Raw genomic sequence first — 24,163 nt, forward strand, 5'->3', positions numbered from 1 at the left:
GGCAGTAGTAGGAGTAGGTCACAGCCTCAGAGCCCTGGTGAACATATTACCACTAGTATCAGTAGATCATTGCCCAAAGCAACTGCTATGGGAGCTGAGTAACCTGAGCAGCTGCGCATTGGAGGCCATTTGCAATACGCATCATCACTTTTATTGGTCACACCAATTCTCAGTCTGTTCCATGTATTCTTGAGTGACATCTGCTGGTGCTTTATCTATAAATTGCCTTATTTACATATAGAGCACTCATAAAGATAGTATCCAGAGTCTCAGTGAACCACTAGGAACCAAAAAAAAAGTCCATCAATTCACTAGGAAATATTTGCAATCACAAGAAAAAGTCATTAAGACTTTCTTATCTCTGGGAAGAAAGAGAGGAGGAACAAGCTGCTCTGGTATATGAACTGATCCTTAACTTTGCAAATGAGCGTTAGGACAACAGAAGAACTCTTACATTTTCCTATGCTTCTGCCTCTGTAAAAAAAAACAGAAACATCCTCAGACACCTCAGTGAAGTAATCGAAAGATAGAATTGTAGTGACTATATGGTTAATGATGTATACTATGCACATACATTGCACCCTCTCAGATGAGGGCATAGAAGGACATCCTTGATTATTTAATAGTGCTGTCTCTTTCAGCCATGTCAAAATATGCCAAGCAAATCCAATCACTTCATTGAACCCAAATGGCAAACGACTCAGAGCTCCCAACTTCACAAGCTTCCACCTTCCTACTTAATTTAGGCCTGAAATGCTGATGCAAATTTACAGGCACAGTGCTGTAGTCATCCCACATCCTGCATAGGGTATATATACACAGCCTACTATTTCTGCCTCAGTAAAGATTAGGGAATGAGAACGGATGATATAACCAATATCTCATCTTTGCTCTGCTCTCCCCTAAAAGTTTGGGCCTACAAGAAGCATAGAAAGAGGATAAAGCCCATTTCTCCACGGTCTTGGCAGCCTTATGACACATCCAGGTTTGACTCCAGCCTCTTGTAGTTCCAATAACAACAAGGTGGCTGCATGCATGTATTAAATGAAGCCTGCATACTTATTCTGCAAGGATTTGGGATCTACTCACTCCACAATTTAACTCAGCTTTTTAAAGTGTTTGTTTTGGTAACAAACCACCATGCAGGTTTTTCATAGTTTGGTGTATTATTATGCAAATTGCAGAGCCGTGGTTATAATCCTGTGCTTGTGACATCAATTACTTAATGCCTATAGAGATTACTGTAATGCCACAAACAGCAGATTATGTCTTAAAGTACATACTAAGCAGCAGGAGCTAATAAACTCATCTCCTTAAACTTTATTTATTTTGGAAAAAAAGAGTAAACAAGGGCAGGAAAACCTATACAGACCACACAGAGTGCTATTAACAACCAAAATCCATACATGACGCAGATTGCTTCTCAGGCATTGCACAGCCATTCTTTAGCTGTGAATTCCTGTCGTATGTTAAGTCTTATGAAGGAAAGAAGCAGCATTTGGACAGAAAAAGGGACAGATTAGTGAAAGCTATTATGAACTTTGAGAGTCCACCATTTGCAGGTGGGGGGCAAGGTAAACAACAGTGTTCAATGAATGTTTAATTAGAAACAAAGCATATCTACCTATAGCAGTAATGGGTTATTGACTAATTAGCCATTGTTTATGGGTTGTATTAGATAACAGACAAGACAGATTAACTCCCAACATATGCAATTTTAAAACTAACTATGCTATTGTAGGAGCCTGTGATCATATGCTAAAGGAGGCAAAAACCAAAGGTTCCTGTCCCTAATCTGCTCTATCTGGACTCTGAGCTTGAACTTCAGCTATGCACACCCTAACCAGCAGATCAATTCTCCTAACCCTTCTTTTGCTTTGTGTAACTAAGTAACTTTGTGTGCTTTGTGTAACTAAGTATTTATTGAAATGGGATGTAAGCTCCAACATCCACATCCAAAGTAGCAACTTGAAGCAGCTGTCCTGCTTTCTTCTTGTTGCCTAATACTTCAACAAACTGCCATCTTGCCAGAATAGACAGCACACTGTGAGGAAAGAGACCTATGTTGGGTTCTAGGAAATCACTGTTGATAGAACTGGAATTTGAAATTTTCATTAAAAAAAAAAAAAAAGAGAGAGAGAAAGAGAGAGAGAAGAAAATCAGAACTAGAACTCTGAGGGAGTTACTGGGGAGTTTTCTGAAGCACAAGAAATTCTCATTAAAAGATTTCTGCTTTGGAAGAAGTTAAATACTGTCTGGTTTAGGGAGCAGTATGCATTTACACTTGGGCTGGCTCAAACTCCGTGTTGGAATTCTGCTCAGGGCAGCAAGTAACCAAGCAGCAAAGCTCTGTATTATAGCACTGGCAGCATCCCATCCCTAATACACCTGGGCCCAGCCAAAGGAAATGCATCTTTGATAAACTTTTAAGAAACAGGCCTCCCATGGTTTCATACCATAAGGACAGCAATACAAAAGGAAGGAAGAAAAGACACATAAAAGATGCAGCACAATAGTAGATTTCCTTGTGAATATAAAATTTCTAAAAATTGCTGCATTTTCATGCATAAAACCTATGAATTATGTGTTAAGAAGTCCCTATGATCCACCAACAGAGTGAAAATAAACATGAGAGAAGACAACTTCTTTCGTTGCCATTTTCTCTGACTCCCCGGAGTCCCATCTCTCTTCTCCCTCCAAGAGCTCCCTGCTTTTGCTTCTGATTTTGTGTGAATTACCTGGATGTGTTTATCTTGGGTGTTATTTTCTTTTAAGGTATTGGAGTTTGCCTGAGATACAGATGAGCTGTGTGAGAACACAGCACAGGAATTTCCAGGTCACAGTTTCAGGGGTTGAAGGTGTTCTGCAAACATTCAAAATATATTCCCTTTCCACTCAAAGATGCCAATATTTAAAGGCAACTGCGTGACTCATACACAGTGGTAATGCATGCCATTTTATTTAGAAGAATGCCTCAACAGTACATTATATTTCTAGTACCTCCCACTCAAACATGTCAGAAACTTAGAAAAACAAAGACAAAAACAGCAACCCAAAAGAAAGAAAAAACAAACAAACAAACAAACAAACAAAAAAACATAAAAAAAAACCCCTACACTTTCAGTAGTGCACAATTCAGCTCTACAAGCAGAGCAAACTTTCACCTGCAAGCCTAAAGTAGCTGGGCTTTCTTTATTACACAAAGCAGAATAAATACTGGGAGAACTTTATAACTGGTGAATGGTATGCATGAGATTTACAGTCTATATCACCTACAAAATCCTTCTTTAGTGATTTCTGTTTGAACCATCACTGTTCATTTTCAAAGCCATCTCACACCTACAGCTCCAAGCATTCAAAAGGAAAAGACAGAACTTCTTATTTTTTGAAAGTTACTTTTCCAGTTAGAATGACTTCAATCATACACATGTATACACAAATATATATATGTATATAGTCACAGAAAAACATGCAGAAATAATTATGCATCTGCATGCAGATGTGTGTATATACCACAGTGTGTCTATTCACTTCTGCATTGTAAATGGTCATAAAACTATACGCACACCTTACCTATAGACAAGGAATTGATATAGGCAATTGGTATTGCAGCTACTGAAGGAAAAATACTTACCTTACCTATCCAAGGACCAAGCTAGCATTTGTCACTGACAGAAACACAGCAGTACTACTGCCGTGGGTGCCTAGTCGGAGAAGCATCCCTTTGAGGAGCTGAAGGAAATCTGCATTAGAGGAGTCAATGAAACTGATTTCCAATGCACCAGACTGGAGGAGTTCAGTTCCTAATCTTCAGCTGTGACTTCACTGGCTCTCTACTCTCGTCACATTTACTTTTCCTCATTCATTTTTTTTTTCCATTTCCTCCATGCAGCTGAAGTGCTATAGCCCACTTTCATCTGCATTTTTCATACAGCTAATATTATGGGAATGTAAATCAGTAAATTGGAAATATCAGATTAAAAAGACTTGCACAACAGCTGGACAAAAGCAGTATTTTTTCTCATGCAGCATGGGGACAGCTAACTCCATTCCTCCAAGTCCTGCTCCAGCTGCCAAGGCAGCTTTGTAGCCAAAGACTTTTCTGCAATAGGGACAGGCAGGAAAGAGGGGGAGAGAGAACTGAGAGTCTCCACATGGTAGTTTAGAGGACTGCTTTATCTAACAGTCTTTTCACCCTATAGTGAGCAAAAATCCATGTTAGTCATATATAAGTCAAGACAACATGATCAAAATAATTGTGAAAAGTTAAATTAGAATCTAGTATGTATGGACAAATACATAAATTTATATGTCCTACTACTGTGGTCTCATCTAATTTCAAGCTTTTCATCTAATTTCAGGTTGAGTCTGTTTCCTTTCACAATCCATGGCAGTGAGTTTTTCTATTGTTTAAATATGTAAAACTTTCTCTTTTCTATCCCCCCGCCCCCTTAACCAGACCACTGCTTGTGATATTCACTTAATAAACCAGTTGAGGCAGTCCAACATCATTCTTCTAAATGCAATTACAGCTCCTGAAAGCACAGTTTGGGGAAGTCAAATGGCAGCTGTGGGTGTAGGCTATCCCACAGGTAAGAACAACCTTACTTCCCAAACAGACTCAACACTTTCTCATTCATTTCTAAAGCAATACCTCAGTAGTTTTCTATTGTATATGCTAAAATCCCTATATCTGAACATCTTGAACATCACGGTACCTGGATCAATGTCCACTAAAGCTGCATCCTATACTAAAACTCTGAAAGATTAACAAGGAGTGATGAGACTCCTTACAGCCACTTCCAGAATCACTCTGCCTTTGTGTAGTATCCAGAATGATTCACATTTAATCTATGTGTGGTGACTTTAAAATTGTTTGCAAAATCAATAAAAAGGAGGCTACCAGGACCAGCATGGCTTTTAGCCTCAGACACCCAGATCTGAACATTTTGATTTCCTTTCCAAAATTTGGCATTTTAGACCAAACCCATCTCCTGAGCATTTTAATCCATGAAAAACATTCCAGGGACATTTTTTTTTTTAATTTTTATTCACAACTGTTGAAGAGAGCTGTGTACTTCTTATATAATACACCATGTTATATTCAAGGAGAAAATAAAAATTTGGTTCATCAAAATCACTGAGTAGAGTTAGTTTGCCCAAGAGCAGCCTCAAATGGATCTGTGTAAGCAAATAAGACCACCCAGATATTACTATTTTGCTCATCTCTTTGGTCCATGTCAGGTTATTCTGACTAATAAAATAAGGAACAACATTTGTCCTGTACAGCGAACAGAGATAAGAGAACTGAAATCCTCTTTTCTTTAGCCTGGTTGCTAACTGCTTCAAATTATCGCTTTTTTACAGTTGTGCTATGAGCAACTCATTGGGGACCTGCTATGTGATATACATCTACTAGTGGTTAAAAACACAAAACAAACACTTGTGAAAAGCCTGCCTGATGACTGACAAATCTAAGCCAATAAGCACCCAAAACATGGGGACTTCTGTAGAAGAGAGAAGGGAACCAAATGTCATATTAATCAATTTTATATAATATTGCTGGGTTTGCCTCAGCTGCTCCATGGCACGGTCCATCCAACTTCCTTAATTCTGCTTGCTAAAATGGTCACTGAAAGCAGACCACATCCCTCAAAGTTACGTCTCCAGAAGACAAAAGTCGAGATTTATTCATGTACACGTAGAAAACAGTTAACCAAGAATGTAGTAAATATGCCATGAATCTGCTGCAAAGCAGTTGTTCTTTGGGTTACACAGAAAATGTATTTATCTAAACAAGTTGAAATGTGGATGTTTACTTTTGATTTGTTAGTCATTCTGAAACTTCCACTTCTTGGAAAAATATGGTTCTGCATTTAAATTGCTTCCATTGCAGTTATGCATGTTCTTCATCAATTAGACGAAAACCAATAGGTTTCCAAACAATTATTGAACATTAGCCTTAAAAATTGGTTCTCTAGACATTAACAGCAACAACATTTGCATACTGTCTTTGGAAAAACATTTGCCTTCCCAAAGAGTTTTTTAGTTAGCAAAAGAGCTCTGGTATGTCAAGAGTAATTCATGAGGAAGTATCAGTCCATCATTTCAAACCAATTTCACAGTTACAGGAAAGGTGAAAAAAGATTCCTCAAGTAAGCATGTGAGGAAAATGTATCCTTGCTCTTACCCTGAATTCTATTGTCTCAGGCAGTTATATTTCAGGACTTATTTTAAAATAATAACAATAATAAAGCAAAGCAAACCAAAACAACAATAAAATGTAAATGTTCCTATTTATAGTGGTAAAATTAAGTGTCAATACATTTCTTTTCCCAGAAAGCTGAATTTTCTCTTTTTGGTACCGAAGACAGAGAACATTTTTTCCTTTTTAAATGTAACTCTGCCTCTTCCCTGCAGGTTTAGCCATCCGAGAGCCAGGGGCCAGTGTGGCACACCTCACCTTACCCTTGCCTGTCCCAGCCTCTCTAATGGAGAACAGGCAGTTTATTCCTTCCAATGCGCCCCAGCAGAGAGGTTTCTCTACTGTCTTAGCCGTGGCATCAGATACATGTCCATGCTGTTACAACTGGAAAAAATATGAGAGCTCAAGTCTTGTTTTATAACTCCAAACAAACAGACAAAACAGGTCAGATCATACAATAGAATCCGTATTATTAAAAGTACTTTTTAATGAAGAAAAATGATAAAACAGAGCCTTCGGATCACCTGGGCTGGAAATAAGTGAAGTAATTTAGGATTAATGTTGAAAAGCTTTGGGCTGGAGGGAGAGGGGAATATGTGGTTTAAAATTTCTTAGGGCAGAAAAGGCAACTTGTATACTAAGAGCTGGCAAACAATCCATACAAAACAGGTGGTGAAGAAGCAAGTGTTAAGAGAAGAACTACAGGTAAAAAAAGGTACCATTAGGAAGCTGACTTCAGAGGACATTACAGAGAAATAAGATTAAACTTTTCTTAAAAACAAATAAGCAAGCTAACCAGCTCAACCAGCCCTCTGCTCAGCAAAGAAATCAGAACCGTCAGCTTTCATTCAACTTGTAGAATAAACCTAAACTTAAGAAAAAAAAAAATAAACAAAAAGGTTAAGTTTTGCCACACAAAGCTAATTTTTACTGGCCATAGCTTTTCCTGATTAGGTGTTTTGTGTTCTGAGGAACATGAGATTTTCTAGGCTGGGGAGTGTTTTAGTATAGTTACTGTGTCAATTTTGACTTATGCACAGATTTTTAAATATGGAACTGCTTCTCTACTTATGATGACAGGCACATTCACATCATGTAAAATTGGGAATGGGGAGAACTAAACAAAGCTAGTGAGCTCTGAATTGATCACCTAAAACATCTGCTGTATTGCTTAGGAATTGCAGCACATATGGTCTATAGAAGCATCCAATATTTGGAGGCACACTACCTATGCAGAACATCCATAAAATGTCAGAAACACCCATTTTGGCCATTTCAGTCTTAACTCTGAATGTTCTTCTTTTAAAGAAAATGCATAAAATTATTTTGGGGCTGATTCTTCTGTTTGATCCGGTAGTTTGATTGCAATTGACTTCGCTCCTGCCCCTAAATCTCCCTTATGTTTCTTTACAGCACTAAGAATGCTAATAGTGTTCAAAAAGACAACAAGAGCATAATGGAGAAGAGAAAGAAAAGTTATCACCTAAATGTGATCCTTCCCTTCTCAGCCAACTGACTCCCTGCACTCATTCTGAATCTTACTGCTATTATAATACAACAATCACATGGCAATTTTCAGACAATACCTATTAACAGCAAATCATCCATATGCAATTCTAAACTGGATTTTACTCTGATGCAACAATTCTGCTGTATAGAGCTCCATTCTTGCCATGAGCAACACATATAAAGTGACATTTTTCAGAACAGCTGACCTAGGAGTGGCACCAAAATGTGCTAACATATTTTTGAGAATCTGGTCCTAAGCACTTAAGTCTAAATAAGACAAGCCATGCCATAGCCTCTGAATTTACATTTAAAAATATTACAGAAAAAAATATCTCAAATAATCAGATAAAAGTATGTTCTTTAAATCCCAATGCCCAATTACTGGCTTTGAACTCCCATGGCATTAGGCTACTTTGTAAGTTTGGCTTTGATTTTGGGAAGATAGGAAATGCTGGAATGCTTCGTCCACTCAAACTATATGTCAATGGAAGAGAGCTGCTGTGCAAAGCAAACACCAAGTTGGATATTTGTGCCATAGAGTCACTGAAGCCATCAGGATGAAAAATTCTTCAAAAGGGACCTAGTCTAGGGACCAGTACAGGCTCACAAAAGATGACAGAGATCACCTAAAACACTAGTAATTTGTGTCGGCCAGCATTCCCTTTAGCCAGTTCAGGCTCAGAAAGAGGTAAGGGTGAACTATGAATCAACACTCACAGAGCCTCTCTGGTAAACTTATTATTTGATGCAGTTTTCTGTTGCAAACCCTAGACAAAGGCTTTCCCCCTAAAGATAAACAGTAATAAAAGTGCCTCTACTTTCTCAGCACTTTGAACCTAATCCACTGGTAAAAATCAGTAAAAAGCGGCATTCCTAAAGCCTCTCCAAAGTTTATTGAAGGACACCCTACAAGCAATTACAAATAAACCCGGTGCTAATTTACCCTTTACATCACCAGGCAAACTGGAAAGATACTACTCACTCTTCTCAAACTCTGTCATTCAGAATAAATAATTCTGAGATTGCTAGGTGGTGAAGTGGAGACCAGCCTTGATACCTACCAGCTCCTAGAAACAGAATGCAGAATGCGGCTCACATTAGAACAGACCCTAATGTATCTTTTCAAATAAATCCAGTGCCCAACCAGTAGTGTCCAATCTTGCAGGATTGTTATTTCCAGAACTGGAATGCTAAAATACGGTATTTAATGTAAACCACTTAATAATATCAGCCAGCTGTGTAACTCTGAAAATGAAAAGCATGTCTCATTTCTTTGTGACCTGAGGTCACTAAGAATCCAAAGAGGGCAAAACTCACAGCTCATGTTACCTGTGACACAGACTTATTTTCTTCTAAACCAAAAAGCCTATAAGCTTTGTAAGAAACTCACGCTGTCCTACATTCAGACCTTTTTAAAGAGCAGATCACAGAAGGAAAAACGTTGTTAAGAGCATATATAATTCTATGAGGGCTCCCTCTTTTGGCAACAACAGAAAAGCATCACAGATCACCACTATAAAGCTCCCTAGGAGTTCTTTGCTTTCAGGACTACGAACCTCAGCATCAATAATACAGACTTCCTGCCTGTATCTTTTGTTTTAGGGAAGAGCTCGTCTGCATAGACCATCTGCATTTACTAACACAGAGGAGGCTGCTGCTCTTGCATTCTGATGTTTGTACTGCCCTTCTGCAGAAACCACGATAAACCATGCAAAGCTCCTAAGTTCTTTCCCACAAAATCTTCCTGGGAGCTGAGAGTTACAGGGCTGGTCAGGAGCAGCCAGAAAGAGAGGAAACTTGGAATTGGCTGGGAAAAAGCCCACAGGATTAGTCAAGAAAATAGGTCACAGAGGAAAGGCCAAAGAACAAATGTGGAAAGTGTTGTTTCACCAACTGGTCTCTTCCTGGGATGTGTGCCAAGAAGTACAGAGGGTCCCCAAGAAATTTCCTTTAAATATAAAGGCCAGCTTAGACTGTGCAGCTCTTCCATGGAAGCTCTGGGTTATAGTTAAGCAGTTAAACTGAAAAACATTGATTATTTTTATTTTCATATTTGCATTGCTGGTACAAAAGATTTTGCCTGCATATAGGGTTTCTAAGATGCTGATCACACCGTAAGAAGCAGTGCCTTGAACCTCAGCTGAATTACCAAACTTGTTACACCTGGCTTCTCAGTTGACCAGAGGGCTGGAATTTTCAAGGGAAACTTCTTCAACCGAGTTGTTACCACACTTCTCAGAAAAACAGAGTTTGAGGTCAATATGCTGAGCCTAAAAGCAATTTCAGGCAAGTTCTTCAGTATTTACCAACACCAAAAACCTAGACCTATTAATTTGACCTCAAATAGTAAAGAGTGAAAGCGTTTGGTGAACTTTTCCCCTTTACTTCCCTGTAATTTACATCAGTTGATATTCTAAAACTCTAGTTCTATACCATAAGAGTTTTTAGCAGTTTTTGTCAAGAATTATTGAAATTTGAAAGTTCCCTATGTTACGGTTCTCTCGTCTAGGCCTCAAAGGCTTTTGTGTTACTGTTGTGGGTAAGCAAAGCTTACCCTCATATGGGGAAGCAAAGAAAGAGGGTACTGGCTAGGTGAACTCAGGGAGAGCTCTTTATAAACACTATAAGTGTTACGGAGTCTTTCAATTTAACTACTCTGTCTGCAACAGGCAGATTATTCTAGATTTATATACGTAAAAAGTATGTCACACTAACTTTTTATTAAAAATTAAAATCTTTTGAGTCACAACAGAAATCAATATACCACAATTTGAGTGAAGTAGAATGATGATCCTGTGGTTAAGTAATTGAAATGGGAATTGAGTAATCTGTCATTCTCCCTGCTCTGGGCAAGTTAGCTCTAGATGTCTTAAACATTGCAGTGTGGGCTCCTAAAGGAGTTAGACATTGTGTTCTCAAAAGCAATTCATGCAATATAAAAACCATTTTGGTTACGTACCTAAACACAAATCTAATTTTTCTATTTTGCACACCCTGGAAACCTGGGCTTTTTTAACATCTCAAGAGCAGTGAGATGGTTAAAAGAGCCAATCATTTCTAAAGATGCTGATCTTAACAGCCAATACAGTAAGAATTAAAGGCATGCCTACATGAACAGGTACAGTCTAGTGTTGCCCACCTCTAAGCTTACAGGTGAGAACCTGTGGTTCTCACCTGTTAATTTTCAGCTGTGAAAATCATTCAGAAATGAGAGCATGGGATGTAGCTGCTAACCATTATAATTTTTTCAGAACATAGCTGAAACAAACCCTTCTAGCATACCTATCTGCAACTGACGTTGTAAAAGCATCTTTATAAGTCTATCACCTTAAATCACTTTTGAAAATGAGACTAGACTTCCTAAAGTCCATATGCATTGCTCTGCATAGTATTGTGGAGGCCAAGCTCTAAATTCAAGAGCTTTTCTGAAAACTGGACTTCTCTACTCAGCAGAAAAGGTGTTATTTTCTTTCTTTCGTTCTTTCCCTCTAATACCAGTATAAGTTTGTTTCATCTGGGATAACATCTTTCAGTGTTGAGAGCTTAATTTTCAGACTTGTAGACCTCATCGCGGTCTACAACATCCTCACTAGGGGGAGTGGAGAGGCAGGTGACCTATTCTCTGTAAACACCAGCAATAGGACCCATGGGAATGGTGTTAAGCTGAGGCAGGGGAAATTTAGGCTTGACATCAGGAAGAGGTTCTTCACCGAGAGGGTTGTTGTGCACTGGAACAGGCTCCCCAGTGAAGTAGCCTCTGCACCAAGCCTGTCTGAATTTAAAAAGTGATTGGACTGTGCACTTAATCACATGGTCTAAACTTTTGGGTAGAACTGTGCGGTGCCAGGAGTTGGACTTGATGATCCTTATAGGTCCCTTCCAACTTGGGGTATTCTATGATTTTATGATTCTAAGTTCTTTATGTGGGGATTGCCCTTTGCTGTATGCACATATGTTGATGATTGTTTATACTGTGGCAGTAATAAGGGGTGAGGTGGTCATAGATAGATGACCACTAGGTTTTAAAGAATAAGGCATCAAAATCACAACAAGATGAGTGCTGAAGACTATGAATCATGATGTAATTCTGTATGTAAATGCATCTATGCAAACAGTACGGGCAAAATCTCTTCAAGCTTCCGTATAGACCCAAACTCCAGAATCAGGGCTGATACTTCTTTTCATGCCATGCCATCAGTGTCTTTCTCACATCCAACCACAACAGTTTATGAAGAGAAGTATTTGTTTTCATTTTAAATTTGCCTGCCTTTTGTCACAACCTTAATTTCATTGCATTGCTGAGTTTTGTATCTTTATAAAATGCACTATTCAAGCTTCCAGCAGACATGCAGATTAGCCTTATCCTAAAGCACCTCATCTCTATTTATCCCAGGATAATTAGTCACGTAAATTAGAAGTCATTACCAAAGGCTACAAAACCCTTTAGCAAAAGCTTGTTGACAGGCTAAACGTGTTTAAAGTACTTTTAAGTTCTGGGGGTGGGAAGAGAGGGGTATGTGGGGGTGTGGGAAGAAATATCATCACAGTAAGAAGTAAATTCTGACACAGAAAATGAGGCTGCATTAATCTGTATTTATTCCCAAAGAAAGACTTACACTATTGTGTGCTGCCGTGGTGATATATAACAGAGGACATTTAAAATGCCAAGCCATAAAAGTGTATTTTCTTCATTACATTTTCTTTGAATGCTTTGATCTTCCCATTTTACACTATAAGTTTGATTCATCATTACTTTCCAGTAAGAAACTGCCACATTTGATTGTGGAAGGAAGAATTCTTATCTAATTGCAATTTGTAAGCACAGGATTTAGTGTATTGTTGCCTGAAAAATGGAACTGTCTAAATTATTTTCCCTGAAACTAACATTCTCAACAAATAAAGGCAACATATGATAGCTGGGCATAATTAAAGAAAAATGACACCTACTGTTACATGAATAAAGAAAATGTGTTGATGACAAGAGAAAAAAAAAAAAAAAGTGATTTCCCTGCAGTTTTGGTGAAACAGAAAAGCATCACATTTTAGTTCTTTAACACATTTGTTCAATGAATTGGAAAAAAAAGAAAAAAGAAAAAAGAAAGAAAAAGCAATCCCATCCTCCATATCAGCCTGTAATGTACAGTTATTTCTGCACAGTCAGAGCAATGCATGTCAGACATTTTGGATTTACTGTGCATGCACAGCAACCCTGTCTGAGCTCCCAACAGCCTTTTCTGGGCAATGGAACAGAAAGGAAAAAACATGGCACAGAAAGGAGAAGACAGCCATGAAAAAACTGGGCATGTAGAAACCTCTCTTAAAGAATCTTATTTACAGCTTCACTTTCAGCAGCCATTTTGATCTTTTAAGGTGTCTGTACATATATTATACAATCAGTTCTCAGACAACTTTCTGCATCTTCAAACCTGTTTTTTTTTCTTCCCACTTTTGTACTTCTCATCCCTGCTCCCTCACATATGCTTATCTCTTCCATTCTTCAATATTAAACAACTCATATAAAACCACTGTTAACAAAATATGTAATATTCTGTTATCACTTGGCATTTTACCATCCAAAGCTTAGAGTATTTGTTTTTTTCTTTCCCCTTTGTTTTCAGCACTGTTCCATTTTGCCCCTCCCCACAGCATTCACATACTCATTGCAGATACAATGATAAACTAGTTTTCAACTCCATGGGGTATGAATAGGGCTATGGAAAATAACTAGCTACAGCAATGCTTGATAACAAATATGCAGTGACAGCTCTGTGAGATGCATTCTTTCCCTTTCTCAACAGTGAAAGAACTGTATAATTTGTAACATGTTGGAAGAAGTGCTGCACTGGTCCTTGCAAGTTTTCCAGCTCATTCTGAAATCCATTCAGCTCCAGTTACTTTCCTGTTGGTATGTACTCAAGACTAGGTCTACCCAAGTTGGCAGTGCAGTTTTGAGTGCAGAAAAGGTGTGTTTAGAGAATAATGTGCAATATACTTGCAGAGAAATACACCTAGAATATGACTAGCTGTTACAGAAGGACTATCTATTACTATCTATGATAATTACCTATTATTTGTCACCAAATATATATCTCAGTGATATATATCTCAGGAACACTATAAATCCCTCAAGAGAATAAATTATCTAATGATTTTTCTTCAGTGATCATAAATGTTTGGTCTCAAGTATCATGTCTCAAAATAGAAGTCATTACTCTGAGAAGGAGCACACTAGTTATGACTGGCTTTGGAAGATCAAAAAAAAAAAAAAAAAAGAAAAAGGAAAAAAAAAAAAGGCTACATTTGTATTCAAGTCCAAACTGCAGCTATGGGGTCTAGCCCAACCAACAAAACCACTTTAGGAGCCACTGGCCTTTGTTTGAGATATAAGAAACAATCTACATGAATTACCTTCAGAGTCATCTGCAAACTGCATGTCAAAAAAACTTTCAAAATAGCATAAGCATGGTGGGGGGACATGCATATCTCTCCTGTGAAAGAGAATCTCCAGTTGGCATTAGTAAATAATAAAAATCATTTCTTGCAAGACTAGACAGGTACTGAACTTGGTGTTAGCAAACTGTAAACCTTGACACTGGCTGCACAAGAATTTGAAAGCTGGAGAAATATCTTACTAAATGAATGTCCACCTTGAATAATAGTGCCCATTTTACCAATATTTCTCTTATCACAGGAATAACCTCGTATTTCACTTTGATTCATTACATGGGCAATTGGTCTCTGTATCACTGACTGTTAGAATAAACTCCAGTATTAGGGCAGAAGAATTCTTCCCTGTACCTTACATGAATATCGCATAACATCCAGGAAAGAGAGATATAAAAACAGTTAGCCCAATCTACGTGTGGGTACTGTGTTTGCCAACTGGGGCTTCTTTATCAGCTGCCACTGAAAGTGGCTGTCATGAGTTCCTCTGTAGCTTTGCCTGGAGGCAGAAGTACCTTCTGACCATTTCTGTATATGAAAAAGGGCCAATCAAATTAGAAAACACTTACTGACATTAAGCATCCATTAAGTGATCTCCCAAGGTACCTTCCAACCTTAGTGATTCTGTGAAATATTCTTTTATGTCAATAAACACAAACAGATCTGATCAAATATTGATTTCCAGCACTTCTCTTCCTGAGGCAGCTTTCTTTTGCTATATAACATTGTGAGTTAGTCAAGTGATGGGGAAGATGAGGGACGTTTTTCACTACTGTGCCAGTGCCCTCTGTCTTTCAAAGCCTCAGGGGGTTCTCTACAGATTCAAGAGGAACAAAACACAGATGGCTTTGAAAAGAGCTCTTCTTGGTCAATAGTGCTTTGGGTCTGTGAGGTTTTCCTTGGCCCATTCAAAGGAGAAGCTTTGTACCAGGACCTGAATTCCCCATTCAGCAGGTGAAGCATTCCACAACCTTCTTCACCAAATTTACAATATTAATAAAACTGAAACAAACAAACAAGACCACCCCCAACATCCTAACCTGCAAACCTTTTAGCTGAAAAGAGAAAATATTAATTTTCTCTCAAATAAATTATGGGTGTTGCTGCTGACATTAACTTCACATGGAAGATGTTCAGATCCCACAATGTTAAAAAAAACAAACAAACAAACAAACAAAAAAAAAAAACACCCTCCAGTGTTTGGGAACAGGGACAGACCTTGACTCACATTATTGCAACATGTTTTCCAGGCTGAAGTAGATAATCTTCATCCAAACTGCACGGGTAGCCACTTGCCTCCTGGGGCACTTAACAAGAGCACTGAAATATCTCTTCTATAGCTTGTTCCATGGGTAGATCTTGCCTAACCTCCTCTACTGCTCTTCTTTTCCTTTCACCCTCTGCACAGAGAGAGAACAGTGAAATTCCCATCATCTCTAACAATTCCTCGTGGGCAATGTAGTCCTATATGTTTCATTCACTGTGCTAACTGTACAGTATTTAAACCTCATCTGAATTGGTAAGTAAAGAGAATGTCCCTGGGGCTGCAGAAGACAAATACAAATTCTTACTCCAAAGGTGTGCAGTTTAAAAGGAAGGATGGGATAAGACAAGATAAAAACTCAAAAGAAGGATGAATTGTAAGCCTTGTGTGCTGGTGTCTTTTTTTTTTTTCCTCAGAATGTACAGCGAAGAGGAAATACAGAAGGACATGGTCATTCTCCATGAGCAGTGTAGGTCACAATGAGCAGAGAGGATCTCCTCTGTTCATGCAAAAATAGGATTTGATGCTTTTCTTCTACTCTGTAATTATTTTTACTAGGTTGGGAAAGATTCTACTGAATTCCTGTAAAAAATAAATTACTTTCTTCAGTAAAATAGAGAGCATAATTTACTTATTTTTCCCTTTACTCTAAAAATCCCCCAATGTACAAACCACAATGTAGTATAGTGCAGGACAGATTAGGGAAGAAAAAGGAAGACTTTCTTACTCCCTTCCTCTCTTTCATATCTTTCTCTGATCAACAATGAGTTCTTTATATATATATTTCCTACATTTTACCAGATTTTTTCATTGATTGCAGAAAACATTTTCAGTCTGGACTAATTTTTAACTACTTCATAAAATCATCTAAAATACAAATAATTTTAAAATATTGTGCTTTTATGATATGAAAACCCATTCTAGACCCTAATGGAGCTACTGCTGTGAAAGCTTAAATCAGCATGGTAAAAAAATGAACCATAATATCTTGCACTGATGTGGAAGGAATGGTTTCTGGCCTTTTGTATAACTTTTAATGTATGGCAAGACATATTAAGAGTGACTTAGAGATACTGATAGGTTTTGAAAAAGGGTATAGTAAAGAAACCAAACCAAAACAAAACAAAAAACAGTACTTAGCAAACAATGAAAACTCAGGGACTTCTTAAAAAATTGTCTTAGCATACACAAATGCCAAGTGAAGTCAGCTGAGTACTGCAGTGATTCTATATTTCTGAAAGTCAGTCACCCATTTTTAATGGAGAATGGCAAAATACCTTGTGGGGATATAGTGCGATTTAAAGTATTATGAAGACAAAATACTAAGCACCACTTCTTACAGAACACACCATTTCATCAGGGCATTTTTAATCAGCATGCCTCTGAGAGAACTGAGCTCAGCTCCACAATATTTAATGTCAATGACTGCTGGTTAGCAGGGGTGGCAATTCTGCTTAGTGGGGACATCTTCCAGTGATTTAGCAGTGATTAGTATTGCTCAATCTCCTGCTGACTGTCACTGTTCCTTTCTCTAACAATAGCTGCGCACTTTCCTCAGCTCTTCTGCATGTTAAAAACTTCTTTTAATGTTTTTCCAGCATCTCCCTCTTCCTGCATGCCTCCTCCTTTCCTAATAGGAGCTTTGGTCCCAAGGGCTTTGGGTGCAACAAGCTGTGGCTGGCCTAGCTGGCAGCATTGTGCTACTGTGGAAAAGTTCAGTCCCTTCCTCAACGCAGTCAGTATTTAATTCCCCCTCCTTAAACTTGTCTGGTGGCAGCAAAATGCTTGCCACAAGTTTTCAGTTCCCTGAGTAGCTGTGTTGACTTAGAAGGAGAATCATTTGTAAACTTAGTTCAAGAGGTCTCAGCAGAGACAGCCTAATTAAGAAATTCAACAACTATTTGTTATTTTTTATTTGGTCCTCTGCTTTGGGCCAGCATTATTCCATCTGTATAGTCTGTCTTTAGTGAACTCATACCTTAAATATCAGAATATCAGTATGTGTATTAGTAGTGCGGGTTTGCTAAAATTCCAGATTTGCAATTCATTCAACTACTTAAGATGTGTAAAATCCTTTTGCTGACTGCTTCACGACTTAGTTAAAACAGTGCTTGTTTATTTATTTATTTATTTATTTATGTGTGTGTGGATGAGGCTGGTTAGGTGATGCTTCATTAAACTCCTAGGAAAATAAAATCTTGGTGATTTTGTTAATTAGTTTTATTTAAATTTACTTGCAACGTGGCTTGATAATAATGCCTATATAGTGACATAACAGAAACAATATTTGTTGTTTCTTTTCACTATTGAACAAATCTCCTTTTTCTCTCATAGGCTATTTTGGGCAACCCTTATATCAGAGGTAGATGATAGCATGTCTAAAATATCAGTTATCTATTATTAGTTTTCTCATAAATTTCTTGTATGATCTTCAGTAACTTCTTAGGAGGTTATCTATAGAAATCAACCTCACACTGAAGTTGCTGTGCTCTACCTATTATATGGTCATTACATGGTTTCCTTTATAAATATAACGACAGTCATAAATAGTCAGGTATTTTAAAGTGTTTTAAATTAGAGATGATTCTAAAATACTAACTGGATTTTTATTATTATTATTATTATTTTAAACTATCAGCAAAGAAACCTTAAAGGAAGTCTTTGAGCAGTAGTTATATTCCTGGCATCTGCTCCTCCTTAGAAAAAAATTGTTGGTATTCAAATGGCATCCACAAAATGATCATATTTGAACACTTTTTAAAATGCAGAGTGGAAAAGAGAGTATAGCAAGCTCAAGGAGTAATTCAATATTCCAAAGATTGCAGCCTACAAACCCACGACAATAAGGACTCTATAACAATGGAAGTCTACAGTCTACATGGAGTTTTGATATCAGACTTTATTTTCTAATCAGAGAATGAATTTTATCAGTGTTGGTCGAAAGTAACCTTGGGCACTGCTAAGATGGCTAAAGGGGGGAAGGAGCCTGGATAAAATAATTGCATATAAATATCCAGAAATAAATTGCATTTGATCCCAAGTACACATGGAATATATTACGACCAGGCTATTTTAAAAATACTTACTCAAAGAGATTGAACAATAAGAATGTTCTTGTGCATAAAATGGAGAAAAAAAAAAAAAAAAAAAAAAAAAAAAAAAAAGCTTATCTTTAATAAACCTTTCATAAATCATTTCTGTACTTCTTTGAAGTTTGCGGGATAAATTCTCAGTTGACGTAAATGGTTCTAGATCTGCATCTTCAGAAAATGAGTAGGAGCAAGACCACATAGTTGCAATGTTTGTATCCCTAGACTGCAAATTAGGAGCAATTACAGAACAGAGATGCAAAATGATGAATCCATTCACTGTTGAAACTTCAGTTCAGCTGTGCTGCTGTACTGATAGTATCTAAATTTAGGTACTCAATTTAAGGGCTTTTCTTAGCTGGCTAGTCTCCCTTTTTAGCAGTATAAAGAAAAACTGATCAGGAGGGCAATTCAGAACACACATGTGAGGCTCCTACTCTGGATGAGTCCCATCAACATTACATAGTTATCCAAAAGTGAGCAGCCTCTTTAATTACACGCCTTAGCGTGACAGTGAGGCTAGCCCCTCAGTTACCAATATTTTTAAGCCTGGTTCAGGAGTCAACACTTTATTTTTTTTTTTCCTGTATCTTTATAACAAGTACACTATATTACATTTGGAACTTGTGATGAACAAGTGATAAATGTTTGTTGGGGATTAATAGTCCCAAGTTTGGGATAAGGGTGCTACTTGGACTTTTCACTCAAAATGTAAGGTGCTATGCCACAATCACTGTCAACTTGAAGTATTATTGAGGCAGCCCAAACCAAATTTAGCTATATCTCTTGATCTGAAATCATTTGGTGCAGTGGTTTCGATTAGGTTGAGGGTAAGACTGTATATATGTATTCCATGTCTCATAGAACTAACTGATTTCACAATCTTATACATTTAAAAAACTAGTCAACTAGTCATCTAGTGTAAGCCAGTAATCTTCATTTGTTACTACTGATGGAAAGCGCAAATCACTCAGCCCTACAGGATGAATCATTTGACTTCTCTCAGATAAATGTTGTAAGAGAGAGTGAATCATCTTCAAGAGATTCTCCATGCCAGCCATTAAAAAGAAGGCCAAATGGCTTGCTTGAACAAGGTCTCCACTATGGTTTGTCACCAGGTGAAATGAATCTCACCCTAAAGTTTGTGAAGAATGGAAGGCACACGAAGATAGCTACTTACCTGAAACACCTGGTTGCTGATACTTCTTTCTGAATTAGGTATTTTGAACTTCACCTGGGTAGGAAGATTCTCAACAGAGTAGTAAAGAAAGGAGAAAAAAACTTTCATTTCAAGTTTAAGTCTCTTTAGCAAGAGATGCTATAGAGTAAGAAGAATCTAAAAATAGGGAAAAGAGTTTTGAAATACTTAAACTACATTACATAAACACAAATAACAAGCAAACAAGCCAGATGAATTTCAAATGGCACTAAATATAAGCTCATGAGTACTGGCATTCTTGGAGGATCTGAATGAGAAAGCTTGTCAACATTAATGGACATAACTTGAGAGAGAGGAAAAGGAAAAGAGGTTAAGGGTTGAACACATTTTGTTCTATTTACTCTCTGAAATCCAATTAACTTCAGTTATTTGAGAAGACAAAGCTTGAATAACACATATGAAGAAATGTAAGATATTCAGACTCCTGAAGGAACAGGAAGAACTCTTGATACAAACATTGCCACATATCCAACAGGTCAAATTCTTTGAATTAAGCTTGAAAGAAACAAGAGTCCTACCAAATGGAATGGAATGCTTTTTTTATTATTATTATTATTTTTTATTTTTTTGTAATTTTTGATCTCTTTGTGCCTCTAAAGTCATCACCTCCAGCAGCTTGAAATCCAGCACTGCTGCTTGTGCCAGATACCTGTATTCATTAGCACGAGTGTATAACAATTGCTGAGGCTCTATTTCATCATTGAGGTTAGGGGCTCCTTTATGTTGCCCTGGTTGCACAGCAAAGCAGAAAAGTTGTGTAAGCAAGTACTGCACAACCAAATTGTCTACGATTAAAGATTAAAATAAAATAATAAAAATAATAAAAATAATAAAAATAATAAAAAAAATGTGAACAAGATGAATAAAAAACAAACAGAAAAACAACAAACAAAAATATTGTCATGTGTTTGAATATAACTGTTTTAAGAACATCCTTTCCAAAGTTTGTAAGTTCAGTAACTAGGAAAACCTTTAACAAAAATGTATGCAGGTAAATGTCATGATGCTTTTGCAGCTTCAGGGGAAAAACACAGAACAAGAGAACAAGACAGATATAAGTAAACTCAGAGAGAATGAGCTATAACCTTCTAGTTATCAGGTGCATGCATGCTTAACTTGTTACTTTATCTGTTCCTTACAAATTGTTCTGCTTTCATAAGAGCAAGTACACAGAATGTAAAAGAAAATAGCTATGTTATACTGAATGGTCATAGTTGATCCATGAGGGACAACTACATCAGAAAAATAAGTAAATAAAGGTTGGACTAGATGATCTCAGAGGTCTTTTCCAACCCAAATGATTCTATGATTATGAAAAACCCATTGCATGGAAACAGTTAATGTGAGAAACAACAGGAACAATGTAATTATTTCTATGTAATTGTTGGGATGGGAATGCCTCTTTGTAAATAAAGCCTCTACAAAGAATGACAGGGATGAAGTGACTTTGCTGTTCTGAATAGGAGTTTAAAATAACAGCTTGTAAAAGCATTCCCTCATTTTCACCCCATAGTTCTGTAAGTCCATCGTGCACATTTAGAGTAAGAAATATTAACTTTTGTCAGGTTGTAATAATAAGAAGAAATATTAGTAAAGTTTAGAAATACTAGATCTCAGTAAAATACAAGAGCTAGAACAAAACTAATTGTAATTTGTGAAGCTAGAGAAATACCTTAAGGGAAATCATACAAATTGACAATTTGTGCTCTGCTAGAAGCAGGATTCCAGCATTGCTGTGCCATCTATGGTCTCTCAAACACTAAATGTGCAAGAGAACTTTGTCTTTATAGACAAGTTTTGAAAATGGCAGTCTGTCAAGTCACAGTGTATGAGGTCCATCTCATTTATCTTTAAAGGATAGGCATAAAAGCTAATCTGGTCAACTAGGCTTCTTTTAAAAGGATAGAAACAGGCACCTCTAAAGGACAATTAATCTTATCTATCGTAAACACCAAACTCAAGATGGAATAAAATGCCCTATAGATGTGCTTTTCTTTCTCCATCTATTACTGAGGAAATCTGGACAATGAGCATGGATTAGATGCCTAAATCTAAATGATAAAGTTATGCAAGAAGAATTCTTCCCAATAAGACAACAGACTAGCATGTTCTCCTTGAGTCACAGATATATTTGAAAAATAAAGAGTAGACTTGGCTAAGGAAAGCAATGGAGAATTGCAACCCTATAGCATAAGACAGAGAGTCAATAGCATAGACAATAACTGAAAAGTATGAAACCAGCTCTCCATCCCAATGCAGTTCTGTATTCCCTGTAGTGCTGCTTCTCATTGTTCACCTTAATCTGTTTGTTTTGGGATTAAAATATGAAAGCAACTAAAGGAGAGTAGTTTTATTAAATAGCTGCAGTAGCGGATGGCTTTGAGCTACCTCCTGTTACTCTCAAAGATATGATGCCAATAAATCTAGTACTGAGCAACGGTAACAACATGCTCGGTATTAGTACTGGTCTTGGCCTGTTTGCTTGTCCTGTGAGAATGATGAATGATTGTCATGCCTCACATGAGAATCATAAATAGCCTGGTATCAGAAAACAAATTCAGTGCTTATAGGGCACCAGTGCCAGTGAAAGCATTTGTTGGGAGCACGCCAGTGAGCGCTGGCTTGCTTGTGAAAACCACTGAGTTTTCTTTTCTCACACCAGCCCTTTTCATAAAAAGACCTTTGGAGTTTTATGTCCACATCAGTACGAAAACAGTGAGAGAAGCAGTGACTAGTTTTAGTCGGGGAGAAGGTTACCGCATTCTGTAAATTATTTTCTGAGGCTGTTGCTGTAACAGTGAAAGAATAAGATTAGTAACAAAAAGTCTCTATTTACTCTGAAATCCCCCTGAAATCATAGATTGGAGATTGCATAGAAATAGCAGATAGAACTGAAGAGTTGTACAGTATTAAGACTAGAAAAAGAAATAAGATTGCAGTAAAGAGTCTTGGCCAAACTTATCAATCTAGACAGTGCCACATTCTCTAATAAGCAGACACAATAAAATAAATAATACAAGTGGCAACTCATGTTCAGTTATCTAGATACAACTGTATTTGTAGAGATCAATTTTGGAATCAAACCATCTCCCCTGACAATATTAAGTAAATATTCGATGTCAGGAGGACATATTCACTCTCAATTAAAGAGAATCACAGAATCACAGAATCACAGAATTTCTAGGTTGGAAGAGACCTCAAGATCATCGAGTCCAACCTCTGACCTAACACTAACAGTCCCCACTAAACCACATCCCCAAGCCCTACATCTAAACGTCTTTTGAAGACTTACAGGGATGGTGACTCCACCACTTCCCTGGGCAGCCTGTTCCAATGCCTCACAACCCTTTCGGTAAAGAAGTTCTTCCTAACATCTAACCTAAAACTCCCCTGGCGCAACTTTAGCCCATTCCCCCTCGTCCTGTCACCAGGCACGTGGGAGAACAGACCAACCCCCACCTCACTACAGCCTCCCTTGAGGTACCTATACAGAGCGATAAGGTCACCCCTGAGCCTCCTCTTCTCCAGGCTGAACAAGCCCAGCTCCCTCAGCCGCTCCTCGTAGGACTTGTTCTCCAGGCCCCTCACCAGCTTCATTGCCCTTCTCTGCACCCGCTCAAGCACCTCGATGTCCTTCTTGTAGCGAGGGACCCAAAACTGAACACAGTACTCGAGGTGCGGCCTCACCAGAGCTGAGTACAGGGGGACGATCACCTCCCTAGCCCTGCTGGTCACACTGTTCCTGATACAAGCCAGGATGCCGTTGGCCTTCTTGGTCACCTGAGCGCACTGCTGGCTCATATTCAGCTGACTATCCACCATCACTCCCAGGTCCTTCTCTGCCTGGCAGCTCTCCAACCATTCCTCTCCCAGCCCGTAGCTCTGCTTGGGGTTATTGCGCCCCAGGTGCAGGACCCGGCACTTGGCCTTGTTAAACTTCATGCAGTTGACCTCAGCCCATCGGTGCAGCCTATCCAGATCCTCCTGCAGAGCTTTCCTACCCTCAAGCAGATCGACACACGCACCTAACTTGGTGTCATCTGCGAACTTACTGAGGGTGCACTCAATGCCCTCATCCAGATCATCAATGAAGATATTAAAGAGGACCGGCCCCAGCACCGAGCCCTGGGGGACGTCACTAGTGACTGGCCTCCAACTGGACTTGACTCCATTCACCACGACTCTTTGGGCCCGGCTATCCAGCCAGTTTCTAACCCAACGAAGCGTGCGCCAGTCCAAGCCAAGAGCAGCCAGTTTCTTGAGGAGAATGCTGTGGGAGACGGTGTCAAAAGCCTTGCTGAAGTCAAGGTAGACCACATCCACAGCTTTTCCCTTGTCCACCCAGCGCGTCACTTTGTCATAGAAGGAGATCAGGTTCGTCAAGCAGGATCTGCCTTTCATAAAGCCATGCTGACTGGGCCTGATCACCTGCT

General features: G+C 38.2%; 1 protein-coding gene across 1 annotated transcript in view; it reads right to left on the minus strand.

The window, feature by feature from the left end:
* The window catches only part of AGBL4 (AGBL carboxypeptidase 4), a gene marked incomplete at both ends in the record, with an annotated part of 937,634 nt that overhangs the window by 445,498 nt on the left and 467,973 nt on the right, over positions 1–24,163 (minus strand). The window lies entirely within an intron of this gene.

Source organism: Aythya marila (assembly GCF_965140915.1).
Source record: "Aythya marila genome assembly, chromosome: 8".
Classification (NCBI taxonomy): Eukaryota; Metazoa; Chordata; class Aves; order Anseriformes; family Anatidae; genus Aythya; species Aythya marila.